The 21,838-nt window shown below is 38.2% G+C and overlaps 1 protein-coding gene across 1 annotated transcript in view; it reads left to right on the forward strand.

Annotated features, from left to right (window-relative positions):
* The first annotated feature begins 1,073 nt into the window (after positions 1–1,073).
* Positions 1,074–21,838, forward strand: part of zgc:171482 (zinc finger protein) — an 88,571-nt gene continuing 67,806 nt past the window's right edge. The window contains exon 1 of the mRNA XM_007240385.4: positions 1,074–1,750. The gene's annotated coding sequence lies outside the window, so the exon portion shown is untranslated. The remainder of the gene's footprint in view (positions 1,751–21,838) is intronic.

Below are 21,838 nucleotides of genomic sequence, written 5' to 3' on the forward strand. Positions count from 1 at the left end.
CTTAAGAACCCATAAATTGAGCCCCAGCACCCCGACAGGTTAAAGCAAAAAGAGCAGGTTCAGGTTAAGCATCAGTCCAACGTTCATAATAGTTTGTGTATCTGATTTTAATCTAAATGATTTTATTTCTTCTGATATGACCAACCTGTCCCTCTTGGGATCTCTCCTCAAATTCATGTACAGTTATTTTTTTAAAGGAGCTGCGTGGCTGAGTTCATTGGGTGCCTGAGATAAACCATCAAATTTAAACAGAAACGTACCCTATACTGGTCAACTTCTAAACTTCATTGACCAGCTAAATCAGGACATGCTGTTTTTTAGCAGGGATGTGTTGAAGAACAGCAGAATCAGCTTGATAATAAGCCTGTGCTTATTAGGTGCGGAACATTGTCAGTGGGAGAAAGAAATAATGAGTGGTCTGTGAGAGAGGAGTAAAAGCATGGTGAAAAAAAAGAACTCCTACATAATGAAATTTACTCATACAGAGCTGGGATGGTAGGGTGTGCGAGAGAGAGAGAGAGAGAGAGAGAGAGAGAGAGAGAGAGAGAGAGAGAGGGAGAGAACACAGTATGTTTTAGACTGTCACAACCTGAGGGAAAATCATAGTGGACAAATACACACAATATAAATGATCATAAATTATATATATATACTGATAATATTACTGATTTATTCCTTATTATTACACATTTATAAAAAAAGTGGAAAAATTCCTTTTCTTGTCAATTATCATTAATAATCATAATAGTTAGTTAGTTTTTTTTTTAAGTTTTCTGTTATATGCTTTGGCAATAGTGTTTCTTATTACATTCATGCCAATTAAGCACTGTTGAGAGTAAGTGAGAGAGAGAGTGCATGATAGATAGATCATGATAGAGATACTGAGAGAGAGAGCGTGAAAGAGATAGTAAGAGAGAGAGAGAGAGAGAGATATTAAGAGAGAGAGAGAGAGAGATTAAGAGAGAGAGAGTGTGTGTGTGTGAAAGAGATAGTAAGAGAGAGATAATAAGAGAGAGAGAGAGAGTGTGTGAAAGAGAGAGAGAGAGAGAGAGAGAGAGAGAGAGAGAGAGAGAGAACGAGCAGCAGAATCAAGCAGCACTCCTCACTGTTGAAATGAGCTCTCGGCTGTGTTAAACTTTAGCCTGCTGGAGATCTGAACAGCCAGTGAGGACAATAGATGGCGGCAGCTCATTATATCCTTCACGCGCGCGGCTCCACTACTGCACGCGCGCGGAGCATCATTGACCTTAGGTAGTAGTTCTTTATATAAGCCGCGCTACCTGCGTGTGGGAGCAGCGTGGCTCAGCTGAGGAGCGCGTGGAACGCCCTCATCTCCTCCTCCTCCTCCTCCTCCTCCTGCTGCTGCTGCTGCTGGTTTTACTCACTGCTCCCTCAGCCGGAGCACACGCCGAGAGTCACGCCGGCTATCGCTCTCTGTTATGAGTTAGGACTGGATCCACAGGAACCGATTCATTTGGAGTGAAACCTGCCTCTGATTCTTTTCCTCCTTCACCATTCATACACCTGCTCTCCCCCCCTCCTCCACCTCCACCAGCCTCAGCAGCGCGAGCCTACCTGTAGCAGTTTGAGCGGGAAACAGACGCGCGCGCGACGCCGTTTCAGCAGCGAAGGCGCTCAACTCAAACTTTACCGGGATACTCGAGCAGCAAGCCGGCGGATGAGGGCAGCAGCTCGGCTGTGGAGCTGCGGAGAACACGCCAGGACGGAGGCGAAGACAGCCTAGTGAAAGGTAGGTTCACGTTTTTTAGCTTGTTTCTGTCTGACAGGTGAAAAAAATCCTCACTTCCAAAATTGACCCTCTTTTCTCCCTCTTTGTGTCAAAGACTTTACTTTAAATGTTCAGATAATTAACCTAAGCTTAAATAGGTTAGCCAACTAGCTTCTTATTTTCACACAGTTTTCACACATTACTGTGTCACTCAGTTCTTCTAAACGAACACCTTTAAACGTTGTTAAGTTATTACTTTACACAAACATTTCATTCATTTGGTTCATAATCCTCTATGGCACAGTGTCGACCTCAGGAAACAAACCAAAGTTTTAGTTATTACACCATACTGTACCTTATTTTTTGTGTGTCTATTTTATTTGGTACACAGCTCTGGAATAAATTAAGGGACCACTTCAATTTCTGAATCAGTTTCACTGTGTTTGCTATTTATAGGTATTTGTTTGATTAAAATGAACATTTGTGTTTAATTTTAAAAACTACAAAACAATATTTAAAATATTGTCATTTAGAGCATTTATTTGCAAAAAAAAAAGGGAAATGGCTGAAATAACAAAATATATGCTTTAAGACATTACATAATGCAAAAAAAAAAACAAGTTCATATTCATAAAGGTTTAAGAGTTCAGAAATCAATATTTGGTGGAATAACCCTGTTTTTTAATCACTGTATTCATGCATCTTGGCATGTTCTCCGCCACCAGTCTTACACACTGCTTTTGGATAACTTTGTGCCACTCCTCATGTACAAATTCAAGCAGTTTTCTTTGGTTTGGTGGCTTGTGGTCATCCATCTTCCTTTTGATTAGTTTTGGTCAAATCAAAGAAACTCATCATTTTTACGTGGTCTCTTATTGTTTCCAGAGCTGCATATAATTCTTGTTCTAACTTCTTTTGGTTTTGGACTAGTTTATTATACACTTCCTGGAAACCTGCCTGAAAAAATGTCACACTCTAATATTTGGTTTGACCACCTTTATTAGTGATTAAGGCACTCTTTCACTGTGGCATAATTTTCGCAAGCTTCTGAAATCTCACATTTATGTCTGTCCAGAGTTGCTGTAATTTTTCCCCCCAAGATCTTGTATTGGTGATGGGAGATTTGGACCACTGCATAAAGTCTTTTTGCAGCACATCCCAAAGATTCTTATTAGGGTTTAGGTTTGGACTCTGTGGTGGCCAATCCATGTGTGAAAATGATGTTTCTGATGCTGCCTGACCCACTCTTTCACAATTTGAGCCAAATGAATCCTGGCAGTGTGATCTCGAAATATGAATGTGCCATCAGGGAAGAAAAAAATCCATTGATGGAGTAACCTGGATGTTATTTTCAGGTAGTCAAATGCGCCCATCACTCTGGAACAGGGTAAATCTGAACTCATCAGAACACATGATCTCATTCCATTGCTCCACAGTCCAATCTTTATGCTCCCTAGCAATTGTGAAGTCGTTTCTGCCAGTTAGCCTTATTGGTAAGATTTTTCTTAAGGCTACAATTCCATGAGTTCCCTTTGTATTGTGCGTGTAGAAATGTTCTAGTGTTTTTTCTATGATTTACTTTTACCAAACGTTTAAGTGATTGCATATAATGATCATTCTGGATTTTTTCTGACCACATTTCTTTAAAGATGAGGTTTTCCCACTGTTCTCTTTTTAAAGAATGTGCTGGATAGTTCTTAAACTGATTTTAGTAGTTTCAGCAATCTGCTTAGAAGTTTTTTTTCTGCTTGATTCATGACAATAATTTGAAACAAATTAACATATCTTTCCATAATATTGTTTACCAAATGAGAAGCTACCAAATGCATCAGTTAGGGTTAAATAACTTGTTGCCAGCTGAGACATAATCACCCGTGCAGTAATTATCAAATCAAAGCCTCTTACCTATTTGCTCAATTAAATCCAGGTGGTGACCTTTTATTTTGGCCAAACAGTGTATATCCACAGTTTAGAATCGACCTCTCCCACTCACACTAAATTTATAAGGAGGGGTTTATCTTGTACGGCTTTTTTCAAACTGAGCAAATAGCACAGAGGTAATTTACGTCAAAATTATTCTTAAAGGCACAGTAACAAAAACGGCCTGTTTCGTTCTAAGTTGGAAAATGTCCTTTACCTTTACTTGTCATTAGATATTATAATGAAAAGTGACAACAGGATATTGTTTTTCTGGTTATCTTCTTTTCTCTGGTAACTCCTATTTAATGAGTTTTAAAACTTTATTAAGGGAGAGGCTGAAATTAATATAGAGGCTAAAATTCTGCAAAAGCTTCTCATTTTGAACATTCAGAAGTGGGTTTCTCTTTACTGCTTGTATCATATACAAAATAGCCTGTTTCTACAGCAAGAGTTTCTAGATACACTAAGTAGTGATTTCAGCTACTGTAAAATGCTCTCACTGCTGATACAGCTGTTCAGCAGCACGTGAATAACTCTGGAATATCTGTGAAAAAAACATTATTAATAGAATGCTTTATGGCTATGGTCCACATACTATAAGCCTAAGATTGATTAGAGGGGTATAAAACACCTCAGCGTCAGTTGGTGGAGTAGTTGGTCTGCATCCTCTAGAGAATTCTTAAGCACCACAGAATACCTTTGAGATGAGGATAGGATGCTAGGATGCCGTTTGTGATCTTGAACTAATAACCCAGCAGCAGTCGGTGAACTACTACTCTTCTATCTGTAACAATAGACAAATAGCTTACAGCTATCATGTAAATAGAGGTGATTCAAAGAACCAGATGAATACTTAAGCTGAAATTTTAGACAAACAAATAGATTTTGTTTAGTTTGTGTTTTTTTTCCTGAGGTTGTATGTTGAGAGCCGTAGGCTAGAGGAGGACTGATAAAACTGTGATTACTGCTTTAATCAGTGTCTTCACAGACAGGATGAACTGCACACCAAGTTGACTACTGATTGGAGGGTTTTTGGTTTATTGTTTTCACACTGTGTTGTCAAAGAAAGAGAAGATGTGATTTTGCCATAACATTGTTTAATAAATTGACATAGTCGTGGCATTTAGAGTAAAGAATTTGCTTACAGTTAAACATTAGCAGCTATAGGAGACAGAACACTGTAGCCTGAATGCACATTTGTTCATTTATACAGTTATGTTGACAAAGACAATAACGGTTCAGTTGTTGTCCTTTGCAGTCGTAATTGTCCCTTCCCCTCTCTCCCTCTCACTCTCACCCCCGTATGTGTTATATGCTTCATCTGTTCTTTGGTTAGGGCTTGGCTGTATGTCTTGTGCATCTGACTGGCAAGATCATTGGTCTTGGGCAGGGGATTATATATTCGTCTCCAGCTCTGTCACTAGCGAGAAGCGATTCTTTTGTGGAGTCGTGGCATCCTTCAACAGTGAGTGATGCACTGTGCTTGAAAGTTTATGGTGCTTCACACCACACATTACTGATGATTTGCTGTGCTGTGAAGAATGCTATAGAGTGCCTTTTTCACAGCACCGAACCACAGAGGTACAAATGACAATATACTTTTTTATTAGAGTATATTTACCGGCCTTTTTTGTCGTCTACCTTTGGGCTTTAAAAAGCCAGACCTGTAATTCTTTGTTTAAGAACTGCATTATTTCCTAATCAACATAATTGGCCCTGCTTGAAGAAATATAAAGGGATGTTAATTGTGGTTCATTCAGATTCATATTTGCTTCTCTGACCATAATATAGTTTCATCACTCTTTTAAGACTCCATGGCAACAGGCAGCAACTCAATCCAACTGAGCATTCATCATAAATAGCATACTGTAACCTTAAGATGTGAACTGATTTCTTTTTTAAGCATACGTCAATATAGAGCTAAATTCTGATAAAATAGCATACTGTAACAAGAATATCTTTACTTGGTGCTGTAGCCAAATTGGCTGATTAATTAAAATGATATATTTGGTATGTTTGTGTGCATGGGAGTGAATAAATGTATGAATCAATCAATTAATCAATCAATTAGCGATGTCCCGACTCCCAATCACATTTATTGCCCCTGAGTCTGAGTTTGATTTTGAGTATCTGCAGTGCTCTTATACACATGTGTATTTTCCTGTATTTATGAAAAAGGGACAGTAATATTAGTGTAGTGTGGTTTAGGCCTTGCAGACTAGAGCCTTTTTACTGTCTTACAAAATATCTGAGGTTAGTTTTGATGCTTTGTAAATGAGAATATTGGAATGTTCTGAGTTTTTTAAGTTTAACTGAGACTTTTAAAATAGAAAATAATGCTAGTAAAGCTGCATTTTCCACACCTTCAGCAAGAGGAAACATGCCGACAGCTGTGTGTGTGAGAGAGAGAGAAATAGCAGGAGAGAGAGTGTGAGTGAGTGAAAGAGAGCATCTGGGTTGGTATTTTGGAGGAAAATGAAGTGTGGATAAAATTAGCTGATGGCTCAATAGGTAGCTTGTTGCCTGCTTTTCTAGCCTACCAGCCACTAGCAGACACTGTGTGGTCTCTGATGAAGGAAATAGGTAGCTTGTTGCCTGCTTTCCTTGTCTACCAGCCATTAGCGGACAGCTCAGCTCACTGCCACTCACAATACCTGAACAGTATACCCACTTATAAAAATATTACAACAATGATCAATATCTTTTACATCAAATCCTTTGAAAATTACATGATTTCCAATCACATTATCAGATCAGGGACATTCCTATAATGAATGGATGAATGAATGAATGAATTACTGTATTTATTAATCAAATATTAATTGATTAACAGAATGATGGTAAATCATACTTTGTTCTATTATTATCTTATCAAAAGAACTTTACATTGTCACAGCCCTCTTTCAGTGAAGTGTGTCTACTTCTGCTTAGAAAAAAATAGCTACTTTATAAAACAGAAAAGACATTTATAGCTCTATATTAAAGGACATGAGCAAATCCCACTAAGAATTACTTTAAATGACATTTAAATGATGATCTTGTCAGAGTAGACTGAGCAATATATATGTTAATAACTCTCACTGCTCGGTATGATTTATGACTCACTTTATTTGAATATTTGTACATGTGGAGAAATAAAATTGCGTGTGGTTGGCTGCATGCCAGTTTCTGCAGAGCTTTTAGTTGATGGTTAGATGACCTGTCTTGGGCTGCCTTGTGGTTTGATCAAGCTTCCTGAGAAGCTCCTCTGTATGTGTATTTGCAGGTGTGCATATGCATCTATGTGTGTCTGTGTATGAGTATGTGATCGCACATGCTACACACGTGATGCCTCTGACAGGAATAAGCTCTAATTGTATGAGCCTGTGCATTGCATCTGTCAGAGAGTGCCCCAGTGGCAAAGCACAAATCTGCCTTTAATTCTCCTCCCTCGCCTTCACCAGCCTGTCAAAAGGATGCTGTGTTCTCTTTCCTTCATCAGAGACCACACAGTTCGAGACACACAGGCTATTAAAGGTGTCTTGAATTTCATTTTGTTGTATATATGCTAATCATTGCAACATCTAAAATGTAAAAAAAAACAATAGGGATTTCTCTTTATGTAAAGAAACTGAAAATTGTGTTTTAGAAATAAACAGTGCACACTAGCCAAATTTAGCAGACCATGCGTGCAAGAGACACGTGTGCATGTGTGCGTGCAGGGAAATGCATCATCTAGGGGCACGAACAATTTCATGCTAATGAATCTGACGTGTGCATTCACCTAGCAATGTGGTTCTGAAAGGAAACTAAGCAATGTTGCACATCCTAGGTAACTAACAAGAAGTGTAAACAAGCATAAAGGATCTGCCACAGAAAAGCAAAGTCTCGTGAAACAAATTGTGACAGTTTAATATGTGACTGAAGCACTTACCAGACCAGCTGGAAAAACCCCTTCATATAAAATTAAGTATGTTTAAAATGTGCACATCAGAGTTTATCATCATTAATTTACAAAGCACATACAACACACAGTGTAATATAGACGTGGATTATTGCATTCTATTTGTTGCTCTCTGTTAAATCTGTGTTGAACATCTTCTTCGTAAACAGTTTAGCTGTGACGCTTTATAATTCCCATGATACAGTTTTAGATTTCAGTGATCCACTGAGTTAATGAAAACATTTTATTGCCCCCTGGAGACATCCTCTCCATCTGCATCTAGTGCTGAGTGGAAAGTCATTGCCTGTTGTCAGAGCTTTTTATTTTCATCTCTGTGGAAAAGCACATACCTGGCTTGTGAACACTTTTACAATAATATAACATTTTGTCAATAATAATACGGCTAGAAATAATTAAGTGGGCCTTGTTTTTGGCTAGTTTAGCTTTTCTGTCATTCATACTGATATGTCATTTGCAATCTCCATTCTAGTTCATCACAAAAGTGTTTAATGGTGTTGAGGTTTGTGCACTGGGGAACAATCAAGCTGTAACAGAAAAGGACCTTCCCCAAACTGTTTCTACAAAGTTAGACAAATATAATTTCCCAAAATGTTGTGGAATACCAAGGCCTTAAGATTTTCCTTCACAGGATCTACGGGGACACAGGCCAACACATAAACCATCCTCTACAGAGGACAACACTGTCTTGTCATTTCCCAAACAAAAGACTGTCCTTCAGATTGACGGATAGAAAACTGCCCAAACACCAGGAAGGTGAGGACTAGCACATGCCTCCTCTGATACATGTGAAGTCAATCATTGCATTTATTTCGAACTGCTGCAGGTGTAGCTTTGCCGAGTAGCCAGCGCACTCGAAAGGAAAGCGCAGTGATCAGCTCACAGACGCATTGTGCTGATCAGCATCACCTTGCGAGTGGGAACCAGTGGGATTCAAACCATCTCCTGATCGTAGGTGCAGGCAGTGCCTTATTCCGCTAGACAACCTGAAGCTCAGCTTTTATGCACCAAAGCACTTATAGTTATTTTTGTTTATATATATTTAGTCTTATGTGTTTTCACAAGTATTTTATTAATGCCTAAGTACATTCGTTTGTTATTCAAATTTTAGAATATGTATAATGATATTGATTACAACACATATCTACGTTTTTTGGGCTTAATAGTGAATAAATACTGTATATTTGGCAGTGTAGAATTGAGGTTTGTGGTTTGATTGAGCTTGCTGTTTTGGGGGAGGAGTCAACAAATATGTTCTTTGAACTCATTTGTTAATTTTCGCTTTGTGAATTTTTTTGAGAAACACTCGCAGAACTGGTTTGTTCTTTCACTTGTCATGTGTTAGTTTTTTTTTTTTATTTGCTAAGATTAAACATTTTCAGGAAACCCACCCATGTTTCCTCTTGCTGAAGGTGTGGAAAATGCAGCTTTACTAGCATTATTTTCTATTTTAAAAGTCTCAGTTAAACTTAAAAAACTCAGAACATTCCAATATTCTCATTTACAAAGCATCAAAACTAACCTCAGATATTTTGTAATTCTGGTCTACTGCATGTGTTGTTTGAATGGAATTAAAAATTGTGGCAGTAATTGTGGCATTTCTTAACGAGCTGAGATTGTCTGTAACGGACAGCTTACTCCACCTGAACTGGATAAAAAACCCAGTGTGCCTGCATTTTCTGTGTTGTGTTTTTTATTCTGTTAATATGTTCTTGTTTTACAAATCAGTAGTATTTTGTTCCTTTTATTATCTATTTATTTTTTTGTTTAGAGACACTTAAACCAAAGAGGCAGGAATAGGTATCCTCTCTTTGCTTCACACCAAGCACTTAACCCATGAACACAAGCGTGGTCAAGCAGTCATTAGGTGCAGTGAGGTGGACCAGTGACCATTGGCTCATGATCATGACGGTGCCTGGTGCCAGAAACTGTGACGTAAAGATTTTGAGGCCAGTCCACACATCCTGGCACACAACACAGTGCATGCAGAACTACCTTTTTTCATTCCTCATCACAGAATATGTTGTTACAAGATGTTACTCTATAGGCATTATATTTCTGCATTTTAACTTTATCTTTCCACAATCATTTAAAGAAAGTATAAAAGAAAAAAAAGTGAAAAGGCTTTTGGCAAATGCAGGAATAAATGTACAGATATAAACAACTATTTTGGCTCCAAATATCTCTAGCAGTTTCTTTAGGACAGGCAAATAAAAACAAACAACAGAGGAGCTTTATGATTGACAGGTTATGCAAACAAGGTCATAGCAAGGTGTGTCCACAAACAGCAGAAACTAAAATTGCTCAGTGAAATGCATCACTAACTCTCAGAGTTGCATTCAGCCATCTTTACTGTATACGATGCTTTACATTTTAAACAACCTCTAAAAATAAACAAATTAATATTATATATGACATATTGTGTGTTATGAAGCCTCAAAACAAATGAAGTGTATATTTGAACAGATTTTTAAACTGTTGGTGGTTGTAAAAATGATCTTCTATTTCCTCTGTATTTACATATGTAAAATATCTCTATTTAAATTGTTTCATATTCTAACAGAAACTGTGATGTAACACAGTGATTAAACACTTATTAAACACACAACAGAGTTTAAATGATGATTTGAATTATTGTAGAAAGAATGAAAGAAATGAAAAGTTTTCATTGAGATTAAAATCAGTACTAGGCCTGTACAACAATTTGATATATGTATTTATCACTATAGTAAACATTTCTATAATGGTCATATCATTTTTAAACACATTTTCAATATTCCAGTGTCACTCAGTACCTGTCTGAGGGCCGCATTAAGCCAGCAACTACATTCAGGTGTTCTGAATGTTCCTTCATAATTGAAGATTTGAGTAATCTACAGATACAATACAAATGCCATATCAAACAGCAGAATTTACACAATAAAATATATCTGTTAATTAATAAAAAAATTGAATAATTACTGTCGCTATTAATTCTGCTCAGAAAAACGGGTAGCATTGGCACTAACACGCTTACACCTGGCTGCTGGTAGCCAGCATTGAGACGATAGATACATATGCTAGTATTATGGGCTCAAGTCAGTGCAGCATTCTTAAGCTTCTTTAGCAAAAGTCACAGGACATGATACTACTCAATTGCATTTGGCATTTTTGTGTACTGATTGATTAACTAAGAGTTTCACACTGTATGTGTAATAGCCTAAATGATCATTTAACAATTGTACTCAGGTTTTATTCTCCTGAATCATATTCTGTGTATGGTTTGAATACAAGAAAGTGAGCAGTGTGCATCCAGCACTGCTCTAAAATGGATAAAAAGTAAATTGAAAATCAATACAGATTCTTGACTTTTCTGTGAAGCAGGGAACTGAAAGTGGAGGATTTAACCTGGAACCTGCTAGTCTTTGATGTAAAGGACTTTTTAGTTCCTCTGCCTGATAGCAAAGCTGTCTAAAGATTCCCACACCTGCTGACTGAAGACTATCTAAGTGTTTGAGTGAGCGTACAGTGCTAAAGATGTGGAAAGATAGCCTTTAGAGAGTACACATCAAGTGAAGCATACAGATATGATAACTGTCATTTCTGCAGCTTTTGAAAGTTTAAGTCTAAAATAGAGCAGAAAAGTATTTTCATTCCTAGAGTGTCAGATTGAAATTGAGGTAAAATACAATATATCTCAGACTGTTTATATCAGTTATGGCCCACTTGTATAGCCTTGTGAGAGAGCTTGAATAAAGTTTAAAAACTGCAAGAGGTGGTAGGAAATGCTTTGACTGCACAAAACTACAAGTATAGGCAGTGGGCTAAAGAAAGGTACACTAGTCCTCAGTGCATCTCTTTCTCTTTCACTTGTCCTCTGAGGGGACAAGTGGACTGAGAGGTCCTGGTGGCTCTGATTGCGATTAGGGTTGACATGCTGCTGCTCTGTAGCGGGGTGTCAGAGATCTAGCTTGACGGCTTTTGGTGCCTTGTCATCCTCATCTTTCCTCTTCTCTTAGAAATTGCCAGTCTCAACAAGAGTCAGGCAGAACACTATGAATTCTGGAAGTACATCTGAGGTGTTAACAAAGGTTAAGCATACAAAAGTAGAATGCTAAAAAATCAGTAGCAGTAGTGCTGTCCCTTTTAGTAATTAGCTTAAACATTACATTTCATTATTTGATCTTAAAATAATATAAATATCATTTTGAGTGTTTACTGCTGAGTACTGTTGAGACTGCTCAGTACTGTCTGAGCATGTTCTCAGTGTGTGTAAATTTCTGACTGAAAAGCTCAACCCTTATCCCTAACCTACAGACTGGGAGCCCCTAAGTACAAAACAAATTTTTTCAATAACCTGTTTTAACATGGCAAGCAATGTGATAAACTCAAAGAGAAAACTGCTGTGTTCAGATAATATACCTTTAATGTTTTAATGCAGTTTTTGGAATCTTTTAAAAAAGGAAAAGGTTTAGTACCATAATTCCATAGATTCCATAGATAGATCTCTTTACAAATTGTCTTTTTGCTGAAGGTTGTAAGAAATTAGCTGTATAGGACTATGATAGTAGTGATAGCTAAGCCTTAGCATTTATTTGTGATGTTGTGATTATTCACGTTTATTTGTGGAAAGGTAATAAAAATGAAGCCTATACATTTACTTTATTAATAAAGAAGCATTCTTTCTTAAAAAAATATTTGTCTTTTTAAATTTTAGTGTTGACAAAAAAATTAACCAATAAAAAGTCAAAATAAATAAATAAACAATAGCCTTTAACCTGTGTGTGACCAATGTGAAATAACTGCCAAAGATGCCTGAATTCAGTGAGTGTAACATTTATCAGAAGCTTAACTTCAAGCATTAAGTGTTTAGGGAAAGCCAGGCACTGTAATTCCAAGTTAACCACCAGCTTTATCAATGTAGTTTTCTTATATTTTGTTTGTAAGGCATGGAAGTGTTTTCTGTGTATTTATTGTGAAAGGAGAAACTGAGAGAGGCTCTATTACATATTCTGAATTCTGGGCAATAGTCAACTTAAAGGGTGTCCATGCCCACCGAAGGCTTGTGAGTCTTATCACACTCACAGAAATTACAGACTGGATGGCATTTCCATCAGGCTCATATAAACAGACGGTACAGAGCATCGCAAGCATATTGCTGAGGCACTCCAGTGATTTCTGAAGTGTTGCCCGATTCAAGGAAAAGGTAATGCAGCGTAATTGAGACACTGAAAATTAAAACACATGCCTGTGAGAGCTTTCACTGTAAGTGCATCCCTCTGTATTCTGATAATAACTGTGCTTTTTAAAATGTGCCTCGCCTCTCCTTGTGACACATTTTAAATGCTAGTAGCGCAAAATGAGTTTTAGATATGATATGTGACATTTTTCTATTTGCCCTCCTGACACCAGGCATATTAAAATAGGCTTTTTTCAGAGGCAGTTCAGTACAAACAATTATCACAGCAGAGTGACATCTAGGAGCTGACCTTGCATGCTATTAGTCATCCACATTTGCATTATAAAGGTGAAAATGCTGCTCTTTTTTCTATTGGCAGTAATAGATGGTATTTTTTCATGCCGTCCTTTAAACTACATAAACAAATAAACACTTCTGAGGTGTGATAAAATATTTTTGTAGCCATAGAGTTGTATATGAAAAAAAGTAGAACAATTTAATCGAATTCTTGCATTTACACTTGCGCTTGCATGTGGCTTGGCCTTATTTAGATATAATTCTGATAGATATAATTCTGATACTCAAAACATATGAAGTGACCAGGTGTAAACAGTTTTTTTTTATGGTGAACAGGAGTCTAACAAGTACTCTACTGTACTGACCAAATCAAACAGCTTTTTGTTGGTGAAATTTTGTGAACTATGTAGTAGGTTTGGAAAATTAATCAAAAATGACTCAATACCGACATTTAAAACTGTATAGTTCTCTGACAAATATTGACCTGTTCCTGATATTGTGTGGGACCCTCCCCTCACCACCCTCCTGATTCCACTGCCAATAAATACATAATTCTTAGTATTTGCTTTTTAGGAGTATTTTATCCTTATCAGTATCATATAGAATTGTGTCATAATGTGTGATTTACCATGATTCCCACTCCTATAACAAAGACACTATTTTTCTGTGACTTTTGCATTGTTTATGTCAATATCGGAATTGGTCATATCGCCCAGCACTATTTGTAGTCCATTTAGCTATGTTACTGCTTCACACTGTCATTGCAAATGGATGCACACCATTTCTCGGTAAAGAAATATGGTAGCTTCTGGCAAAAGAGACTGGCAAAAACGTTACTATTGTTTTGTCATAGCAGTTTATAGCCAAGCTGCAAGCCAGGGGCATTTCACTGCATCCAGACCATTGGTGGCCTGATCTGCTCACCATTCATGAAAATGCCGAAGAGATTTATAAAGCTCCACTTTTCTATGAGGTGGTGAGAGAAAAAGAGGGTGAAGGGAACATGGAGGCCCAGATCTCTTTCGTCTTCTCGCAGATGTATTTTTAATGTCCCCCTCACCCTGGCAGCCCAGCCAAAAAAACGCTCATCAACTTTTTAGGGCTATGACGCTTTGAAGAAGTGCAGCGCTTGGAGCTGGTGCCAGCAGTGGGAGCCTCAGTGTCTCTGGCCTGCCAAAGTGAATATAATTTGCATATGTGCTTTCCCTACATGTGTATCAGAGCCGGTCTCGCTGCAGAGTGGGATACAAAGCGGAGATACTTTAGAGACATTTAGGTCTCAGAAAGGGCTCACTGCGATAATGTTATTGCTGTTTTGGTATTTTTAATGAAGGAGCATTGGACCGTGTAATCGCTGATGATCAGATTACACAATGCCGTTACATGGGGTGCATATTACAATGGCTGTCACTAATCATCTCTGCCAAGCGGTTGTTAGAATGAGTTGCATGTTAAAACTCACACCTCATTATATTGTATAATAATATCTCTCCATAGTGCTTTATATTTAGCCCTGATGACTCTGTTGGGACTAAATCCAGAGGCTGATGCCGTCACAAGAGATCAGGATGTAAAGAGCAAGTATGTGGTAGCAGGTGCATCCCAGACATGACAATTGAGAGGTGTCATCCTTTAGTTAAGGGCTGCAAACAAAAAAAGGAGTTATAGAACACACACAGCTGACACTGGAGTAGAAGTGACTATATGAAGGGCAGAGTTTACCAAGCCCAGAGGGCTGACATTTTCCTACCTCAGGCGTTGTATTATAGAGTGGGGGTGGAATGGGGTGCAGAGAGCCCACCTGCAGAGCAGGCAGATTAATCAGAGTCATCTTATTCTCATCTGTACCTCTGCCAGTGAAACCTGGCTTCTTTGAAGATGGAATTCTCTCTGAAAAGCTGTGCTGCGATTAAAACGCAGTAAGAGCTGCTGGTTACGTGGAGGTCGGCCAGCTCTCACTATCCATCACCCTCTGTGTGTCTCTCTGTCTGTCCAAAGCCTTTTTCCCTCACTCCCCTTTCACAGTATCCATCACTGAATCACGATACTGTACAATGCAGCTCTTTATCACAAAGAAATTCTATTTTTGCTGCCTGACAAGGAGTTCTCCAGAGAAGGTGCAGAGGAACGAGACAATAGAAGAACACGTGGGGAAGAATATGCTCTTGTTGATGATCATCGTACACAGTGTGAGGACATCCTGACTAGGTTTGTGCGTCAGCCAGAATAGCATTACGGTGAGCTGGCGTAGTCGCGCTCCCTCTATAGTCACACCCAGCAGATAGGAGCGCATGGAGACAGATGGCAGAGGGAGGAATGATGTCACATCACAGATGAAGATAAGGCCTCCACATGAGTAACCTATGCACTGATTACAGTGCTTCAATATGATCACACACCAAACAACAACAACCTGTCTGGCCTAAGTGCACCGCTGCTTTAGTCTTTGAAGGATGTTAAAAGTTTAATAATAAAAGATGTCGCTGCCCCTATAAGACCATGTACAGGTTATTTCGTTTTGTTTCTTAAGAAGCATTTGAACATTTTTGTTTTATCCTTAATCAGTGCCCTATAGCGTGGAGCTTTCCAAAAGGCAGGAAGGGAAAAAAAAAAAATTTCCATCCATTTTTGAATACCTGTGTGTTAGAACTTTAACAACAGATCTGTTAATATAGATTATAACCATAGCAATAGTAAATGCACAAAATTAGTAATTTAATATGTTCAGATTGAGGGTGTCACAATGATTAAAAGATGAGGAGCAAAAACACTTGTTAAAAGATAAGATAATCCTTTATTAGTCACACAGTGTTACAGCAGCAGTAAGTGATAGCAAGGCATAATGTGATAGCGTGATAGCGTTCCGGCGCCGCGCCAGAAATCCGGCGTAGCGTGGCTCTATAAAAAAAAATATATATATAAATAAAATAAATAAATAAATAAATAGAGCCGGTTCAGGTATTAAGTCCCGCCTCTCAGTAGAAACAGCCAATCAGCTTGCTGTTTTTGCGGCGCGCGGAGGAGCGGGGGAAGCCCCTCCCTTGCTGTGAGATTTAGCAGCGGGATCGGACACAGCAGCTTCAGCTGATTTAAAAACAGATCTGGATATACGGACATTTTTCTCAAAAAAAGATAACGGTAGGCTAAACACGTAAACTGTGATGATATGTTTCTGATAGCTGGTTAAAAATACACTTCTTGTATCAGCACACAGATTAAACCCACTGTGATTAATAAACTGTAGCTGTGTTAGTGAGTTAGCTTGAGTTTGGAATTAGCTAGATAGGGAGTCAAGGTTTTAGAAAATAAATAAACTATATATGTAATGTTCAACTTGCCCTGTACCTGATCAGCTAATCACTATTTCACATATTTCACTGTCGTTATTAGTTTAGGATTACAGGAGAAATGAATATAGCTAATTAGCTAGAAGCCAGATGTAGTGGATAGTCAGAATTTAGTACAGTACTTTATGTTTGTAGTTTAAAGCAGTTTCTTAACCCTGATCACTGAACTAAAATTGTGTTTTCCACCTGATCTTCATTTCACCTAGATTTTCACCTGATCTTGATTTTCACCTAGAGTGACAGCTGTCACAGTGAAAATGAAGCGGAGTTATGTGCTAAACGAAAGAAACGGGCAGAGAGCAAAAGAATCGCAGATGCACTGCCAAAATTCACCTCCTTTTTTACACCTCCTGAACCGATCAGTGTTTTTGGGGCCGATTCCGATCGCCGGTCGTCTTTCACCACGATCGGCCGATCGCCGATACCGATCTTGGGCGGGGCAAATGCCACATTAATGCCACACAGGTGCCTGGCAAACCTGGCTGGTACAGATTCCCCTAATTACATCCACACCAAAGCAAACACTGGTAATTTACGCTGCTAATAAATAAACATGAATGTTAGTGACCAAAATAAACGCTTTTTAGGAGAGATATAAGTTCTGTGTAAATATTTATAAGACAATACCTGACAAAATCAGTTTTAATGACGTTAAATAAACATCACTGTGACAGCGCTAGTCGCAGTTTCACCGCAGTAAAGGACAAGGAGGTGAATCACTTATCTAACCAGCCTTTACTGATTTCTGCTCCAATAACCCTTTCAATAACCTCCAATAGCCTTCAACAGTCTAACCTTGCAGCCGTGGTGTGTCCACTAAACTCCGTAGTTATAAACATCATGAGGTTAGCAGCGCGCTAACTGACCTGTTTATAATGTAATCCGAGCAGTGCCTCCGTGACAACTGCTGCTGTTAGCTGCTTTGGCTGAAAGGTGAACTGTAGAGAGCTGTATTATCCGTTTTTAAAACCTTTTCCTACACAGATGAACTTAAAAAAAACGTGGAAAAAAAAAACGCTCCAGACTGGATGAGCTGAGCTCTGTAGCCCGTGGCTGGGCTGTACTGAAGTAGTGACTGAGTGAAGAGAGCGGGGCTTGTGCTGCTGCTGCAGCTCCCACTAGTGGTTGGATGAGGAACTGCAGCTTCTTGTAAGTGAGCAGTTTCACCGGTTTCACCAGTTTCATCCACACACAGCTCTGATAAACTGCTTAACCCTAAACTCCTGAATCAGATCGGCTAAAATCATAAGAATATCTGCAGAACAGTGTTAATATGCAGAAGAATATACAGAACAGTGTTAATATGCAGTAGAATATGCACTGTAAAAAATGATGTGCTGGTTTTACTTAAAAATATAGTGCAACGTTTTTGCAAGCTTGTTTTTAAGTGTTACCCACAAATCTTTTTTGATAACTTTTAATTAAAATATTAAACTGATATTACTTAATAATTTGCTTGCAAAAATGTTGCACTATGTTTTTTACGTAAACCCATAGAAACATTTTTCGTCATTTTTACAAAAAAAATTACAGTGAAATTACTTAAAAATAAGGTTGCAAAAATGTTGCACCATATTTTTACGTAGAACCAACAAATATTTTTTAGTCATTTTTAACTAAAATCTTAAACTGACATTACTTAATAATAAGGTTGCAAAAATGTTGCACCATATTTTTACGTAGAACCAACAAATATTTTTTTACTCATTTTTAACAAAAATCTTAAACTGGCAATACTTAATAATACGTTTGCAAAAATGTTGCACCATATTCTTAAATAAAACTAAGAAAAGTTTTTTTGTCCTTTTTTCAAAAAGTCTTAATACTGACAGTACAAAAAAAATCACTTTACGCCTTCACATAAAAAAATGTCTTTGTCCAGTGAATAAACTTAATATTAACTTAACTTAATATTGTAAGATGAACATGAGCAAGACAGCAGGTTGAGCAGCTGAACATTAAATATTTAAAAGCAGTTAAAAAAAAGTCTTAGACCATTTCAAATGTACTCCATTTATTTTTTTTAACAAACAGTCTGTAATTATAGAAATACATGTGTTTTATGCTCATCTGCAAAAACTCTGTAAAACAGTGTAGAAACAAAAATAATATTTTATCCCTTTGTCTCCCTAACCTGCAGGCCAATTACTGAAAAAAAAGCATTTTTACAGTCAGTTGAAATAAGTAGATCAGAAAGGTGTTTGTACATAACTTTTTATATTTATTGCACATCAGAATAGAGCAGAATAAAATCCTTTAAAAAAAACATTTTTTTTATATAAAAAAAAAGCAAAAGCAAAAAGTAAACAGTTACAGAGAGTGTCACAGGTGTGCTTCGGCACACGTGTAAAAACACTGGCTCTGATTGGCTACCACCTCTGTCCCGCATAACTCGCCACCTGATTGGCTGAGCCCAGACCTCTTTTTTTTCTCAGGCTGAAGCCCATGGAAACGCGCATGCGCAGTTTATCGCTGTAGAACAAAGAGAAACTCCTAAAATAAACCGTTAAAGTTGATAATATTTTTTTCTAAAAGCAGTGCTCGGATATGAGGATTACTGGAGACTGGACTGATGGATGTTGTGATGTTTGGAGGGGTTCTGAAGCCCGGACTCTGAGGTACGCGCTGATATTCTCTGTTTGCTTGTGAGGGGTGTCCTGTAGTAACCCCAGGAGGATCAAAGAGCGTGTTCACAGACCGAACCGTCTAACGCACTCTTATTCAGGAACCGTACATCCGACAGTAAAACGGTTTGCAGCTCCGTAATCCTGAGAGTCAGCAGGCTGTCATTGATATATTGAGCCTGTAATTATTCATAAACACAGCCAGATATTAATTATTATATTTATCTGGCCCGCCGTCGGGCCAGGGCGTGTTAAGAGCGTGTCAAGTTCAACAGGTGTTACACCGAGAACTGTCACCTGTTTAGACCTGGAGTCACAGATCTCTATAGGTCACAGTTCATGGTGAAACACCTGTTACTACTCACTAGCCTGGGCAGGGGTCCGCTCGAATTACTGTTATTATATCATTATATAGTAACGCACTGCTTTTAATCACCAGTAACGTCAACGGCGTTGTAACGACAGGAAAAGTAATTAATTATTTTATCCCGTTACTGACAAAATGACGTCGTTACCTAACGCCGTTACTTATAACGCTGTTATTCCCAACACTGATAATTATAGAACTAAGTGCACCAAGCTGCTCAGTGAAAAGGAGAATGTAAAAAAGGGGTTGAAGTGGCCAATCATTGTAGCTAACATGCGTTAGCCTTATAGCACGCGAACAATACTTTGATTAGCCAGCTAGACCGACTCTGGTCTGGCGTTAGTCACCGGGGTCTCTAATGCGGTGCACGCTAACGCGGTGTAAGCATTATAGCACGCTAACGCTGTGTTAGCATTACAGCACGCTAACGTGGTGTTAGCATTATAGCACGCTAACGCTGTGTTAGCATTACAGCACGCTAACGCGGTGTTAGCATTACGGCACGCTAAAAATAAGTTGATTAAGCCAGCTAGACCGACTCTGGTCTACTCACCGGGGTCGCTAATGCGTGTTAGCATGACGGCCCAGCCCGGTTTGTACGCGCCCAGTGCCGGAATAGCCACCCGGGTGGTTAGCCTACGTGCTAGCTAGCTACATTTGCCCTTTCTTTCGGTTTGATGCTTGCCTATAGCTGCAGGCCAACACAGTTCACTATAGCACCGTGTTTCTAAAACCAACTTAAACTACACAGATAACTCACAACTGTAAATATCTCAAAAATAATCAGTCACTGTGCTCTTTTACCCATGCAGTCCATGCTCGCTGCCTTCCAAAAGTTCTTCATCAGTGGAGATAAGTACTTGTATCAGTGCCTCGTGGTCTCCCAAGCAGCCTTAAAATGTTTAGTTAGGCGTAACAAAATCTTAACATAATACACACTAAAACTATTGGGTTGTACTTATTTTTGTAATTAAGCAAAGTTCGAAAAGTATCATTTTAGGTAAAATCTTCTCATTATAATGAGCAAACATCACTGGGCTCAAATCATGTTGATTTTACTCAAATATTCATGCAATATTTCTCCAAATTTCTAAACAAAATAAACACACAAAATATTGGGTTGTACATACTGTTTTAATTAAGCATAGTTCAAAAAGTATAATTTTAGGTAAAATCTTCTCATATTAATGAGCAAAGTTTACTGGGCTCAAGAATCGTTTTTTGCAGTGTGCAGAACAGTGTTAATATGCAGTAGAATATGCAGGATCAGGGTTGAGAAACACTGCTGTAATGTGACTTCTGTTCATTTGTAGTTCACAGTAAGACCACATGTCCTGACGTTTATAAAAATCTCTATACATTATCTCTATACATCTCTATACATTATTTTACACACCATCTTAAGAAGAGCTCTCAGTAGAAAAAAAAAATAAATAAAAGTGCACTTTTTTTACAAGAGTGGAGAAAATGTAAATATGAAAATGAAAACGTTATCTAAAATGTGTCACTTGACAATAAGGTTATACACAGACTATTACACAGACCCCCCCCCCACCCTTCCTCACCCTGTTGGAACAGGAAAAAAAAGTTCAGGCTCAGGATTTTTTTTCACTATCACCCCTGATAATGTGTATGATATGTGTGTAAATGTATACAGTGTGGTCTACTGGGATCAGTGCTGGTTATAAACTCTGACAGCAGCAACATCATAACAACAACACCTTCACAAACTTGGGGTGAAGCAGCCTGCAACTGAAGGAGCTCTCCAGTGATGTTGCAGTGTTTTCTTTTAATGGAGTAGGTTTTGCTGTCCATCATGAATGACAGTTTAGTCATCCTACTCGTTTCTACCTCCACCAGGTCAAAGGGTCACCCCAAGAGTGGGCTGGTCTTCTTGATCAGTTTATTAAGTCTCAGTCTGTCTGTGGCTGAAAAGCTGCTGCATCATCAGCAGACCATGCCATGAAGACAACAGAAGAAGAGCTCCAGAGCTCTATATAATTTTTTTTATGTAATGTTTTATTTTTTCTATGTTTTTACAGTAATTGCTACATACAGAAAAATAGTGCATTAAGTCTTTCTCTACAAGCAAAAAGTGTATTAGTTTGATAGCACATCTAGAAGAATAAGCACTTTAGAATAAATTTTAGGCTCTCTGCTGAGCCTGAACTCAAGCCGGATCGGGCCAAGATTTCCCACTCCTTTCCTTGGGTCCTGTCTGGTCAGGCTGGTCAGGAAATGGACAGAGACGTAGGCCTACATTTTTTAATGCTATTTTCATATTATATAACGCTATAGGTGATACTCACAATATAGCAAAGTAACAAATCACGCTGTGAGCGTAAAAAAAGTTTAGAAAGAAACAACTTAGAATGTTACTGACCTGCTCAGTATGCAAACTTACACTTTGGAGTTGAAACAGTTATCTTTAATAATAGACCTATGCTTCTTCCATG

Source organism: Astyanax mexicanus, chromosome 7, assembly GCF_023375975.1.
Source record: "Astyanax mexicanus isolate ESR-SI-001 chromosome 7, AstMex3_surface, whole genome shotgun sequence".
NCBI classification, from domain to species: Eukaryota; Metazoa; Chordata; class Actinopteri; order Characiformes; family Acestrorhamphidae; genus Astyanax; species Astyanax mexicanus.